This window comes from Pteropus alecto, unplaced genomic scaffold, assembly GCF_000325575.1.
Source record: "Pteropus alecto unplaced genomic scaffold, ASM32557v1 scaffold563, whole genome shotgun sequence".
NCBI lineage: Eukaryota > Metazoa > Chordata > Mammalia > Chiroptera > Pteropodidae > Pteropus > Pteropus alecto.
In genome coordinates, this window is record NW_006433385.1 from 208,431 (window position 1) to 211,664 (window position 3,234).

The window sequence follows — 3,234 nt, forward strand, 5'->3', positions numbered from 1 at the left end:
AAGGCCCCCCAGCCCCCTCAGCCTGAAGCCCCCGTGCCGGCCCCCACTCCCTCCATCTCCAGTCTCCCCAAACCCACGCTGAGTCACAAACACACGCACGAAACAGTAACGGACGAATTCCGCCTGACTGCAACATCCCCTCACTGCTCAGCTCCAGGGCCACCCCCCCACCCAATCGCGAGGAGCCCCGCCATGGCCTGAGGCCTCAGGGGAGCCGCCCTGAGGCCCTGCCCAGCCGCTGCCCCACCCTGGTCCCAGGCTGTCCAGTGACAAGGCCCTTGGGCTCCCCAGGCTCTCTGCAGAGGGACGGGCCAGGAGAACCTGGTTCCGGCAGCGGCCGTCCTGGGGCTGGGCAGCACTTGGGGGCCCAGCCGTCCCATTGCGGACGCGCCCACCGCTGGGTGTCGGGGACATGACCAGTCTCACAAAATGACAGGCCTCTGTGACGACGAGCCCGGGCGTGGGTCTGCGGGTGGGTCTGTCCGGCGGGCCATCTCCACCACGGCCGTCGCTGACCGAGCGGTCTCTACCCTGGGCAGAGGCGTTCTTACCTCCGTTTTAGGGGTGAAACCCTCCGGACCTGGTCAGGTCACCCCACTGTGTGCTCTCAAAGCACCCTGTGTGCCTCCCTAACGCAGGGCACAACTACGACGACCACTTCACGCAGGCATCCGCGTGTCCCTGTTGCTCACCAGCCCGTAAGTGCCACAAGCCAACGGCCTCGTGAACGCCGGCACCGTGCCCAGGCCCGCTGGGGCGTAAACCCGGGCTGTGCTGTCCACGCCGCATCCACGCTGAATCCACACCGAATCCACACCGAATCCGCGGAGCCCAGAACAGCGCCCGGACCAACAAACGCTGCTGAGTTACGAAGTCACACGCCGTGTAACTGACGGCCCCGAGATGTGAACCCGGCCTCTGACCCCCTCTGCTTCCTCTCTCCACTTCCGCCCGTGCTGGGCAGACACCTCTGCTCCCTCCTCTTGCCATTTCAGCCCCTAAAGAGCCCCGTCCCCCTGGGCTTCTCTGCTATAGGGCTCAAGAACAGCAACCCAGATTCAGCTCGGACCCAGATCAGGAAAAACCAAACGCCAAATTCCAAAGCCGACGGAAACGGCATTTCTGCTCGACCACAGGCCTGTCCGAGGGCTTCTGTCCAGGGAGGGGGCGACAGGCCATCCTCCCAGCACACTGAGCCCCAGGCTCCCCGCTCCGTCCTCACCGTCCCCCCCACATCGGGCTCCCAGCACCTGCTCGCCCTCGGTCTCCCCTCCCGCGGGAGACAGGAGACCCAGCGCAGAGGACCGAGGCGGGGAGAGGCCTGGCCCGGGGCTGGTGCGAACTGGCCTGGGGAGGACACGGAAGACGTCCGTCCAGCCACCCTCCAGCCCAGCCGCCCCGGGCCTTGGCAATGCCGGGGACAGCCCTGCTGCAGCTGCTGGAAGCCGCCCACGTGTGAGGTCGGGAGAAGGGGTCCCCCCACCCCTGCCGCAGCGTCAGCTCACCTGGGGCGCACACCAGCCCCCACCCGGAGAAGAGCCGGCTGCCAGCCCCCCTGTGGGCAGAGAAGCGTGTCCGGACACCACCCACCTCCTCTCTCTCCCCTGGGCCCTGCTCCGTGAGTGACAGCCTGCAAAGCTGAAAAAGGGAGCCCCGTGTTTGCATAATCCCCCCCAAAAATAAAGTTGCTGAACGAAGCTGACTGTCCGCAGTCTGGGCCCTTCCTCCGGGGCTGGGGGGTGAGGTCTGTGTGAGGCCAGAAAGGGGGCACTCTCCCGCCTCCCCGCCCTCAGCTTTCCAGAAGTTCCCAGCACCCCCTTGGGTGAGACAGGGTGGGAAGGGGGCGAGGCTCAGACCCAAGAGGCTCCCAGGGGCCTCCTAGAGGCTGAGACGAGGGGGCAGAGCCCAGGACGAGAGCTCGGCCGGCACTGGCCATTCCCCCAAGCTGGGGCTGGGCTACCTGGGCCCGGCCGCAGTGTGCCTGGCCTGGACCCCGACGCTGACTCAGCCCCAGGGCCAGGGCACCCCCAGGCTGCAGCCGCAGTGCCTGCCAGGCCACTGCTCAGCAGGATGCAAGCGGCGGGCACGTCCCACTGCATCAGAGCTGCCTGCCCCTCCCACCTGGCCCTCTGGCCACCAAGGGGTGCCAGGCATGGGCATGGCTCCTCCTTGGGCTCCTCTGGTGGTCAGTGGTGATTCCAACAGCCTCCGGCTGGACGTGGACCAGACCAGGGGCGAGCCGCAAGGACGAAGGGGGCCGCCCTGCCCCTCGGTCACACGGCTGACGCAGTGCCTGGGCCGAGAGGACAGCCTGTGACACACGGAGACTCCCCACAGGGCAGCAGCAGGACAGGGGGAAGCGCCCCCTGGTCCCAGCTCAGAGCCAGCCCACCTGCGGGGGCTTCCAGGCCGCCCAGACCCCAGTTCCCTCAGCCTCGCACGGTCCCTCTCGCCCCACGGCCCACCCAGGGCCACCGCCTGCTCTGCCCTCACAGTGGCTGCACTGGCGGGAGCACCCGCTTCTCCACCTCGGCGGGGGTGGGGGGTGCTGCCTAGGGGGAGGGGGCTCGGGCGGGGTGACCGGCCGCACCTGCGGAATGTGGGGATGCAGAGGGGAAAGGAACAGGGGGACCTGTGTCCATCTCTTCTTAAAGCCCCGGCCTGAGGGCGCAGGGGGGAGGGGCACCTCAAATGGGACCGTCGTGGCGACAGGGGCGCAGCGCTGGGGAGGCGGCTGCAGCGGACCCACGTCCTAGTCCTGCTGAGTCATGAGATTTGAGGAGCGGCGGCCGCCCTGCCCGGTCCCCGTCCCAGAGCCTTTCCAGCCTGTCCCGTGTCCCAGGGTCTCTGCCTCCTGGGGCGCACGGCTCTCCCTGCCCTCCCAGGAGTGGCGAAGACCCCGGAACGGCCGCTGCGCAGGGTGGGCGAGCAGTGGGGGGCGTTTCGGGGCCCCGCAGAGGCGCTGGGTCCCCGCGAGGAGCCCGGGGTCTGGATGCGCCAAACTCCCCTCGGCCACAACTTCCCGCCCCCCAGCCCGGAGCCGGACCTCGCCCTGCGCCCCTCGCTCCGGCAGGAAGCCCGCCCCGGGGGGAGAAACTTTGGGGGTCAGGGGTGCCCCGGCGGGGTGCGGACTCACCGGAGTGGCTGGAGCAGTAGGAGAGACGCGGCCACGCGAGGCCGAAGTGAGGGGTGGCGAGGACGCGGCGCTGGCCCTGTCCCCGCCCCGAGTCCCCG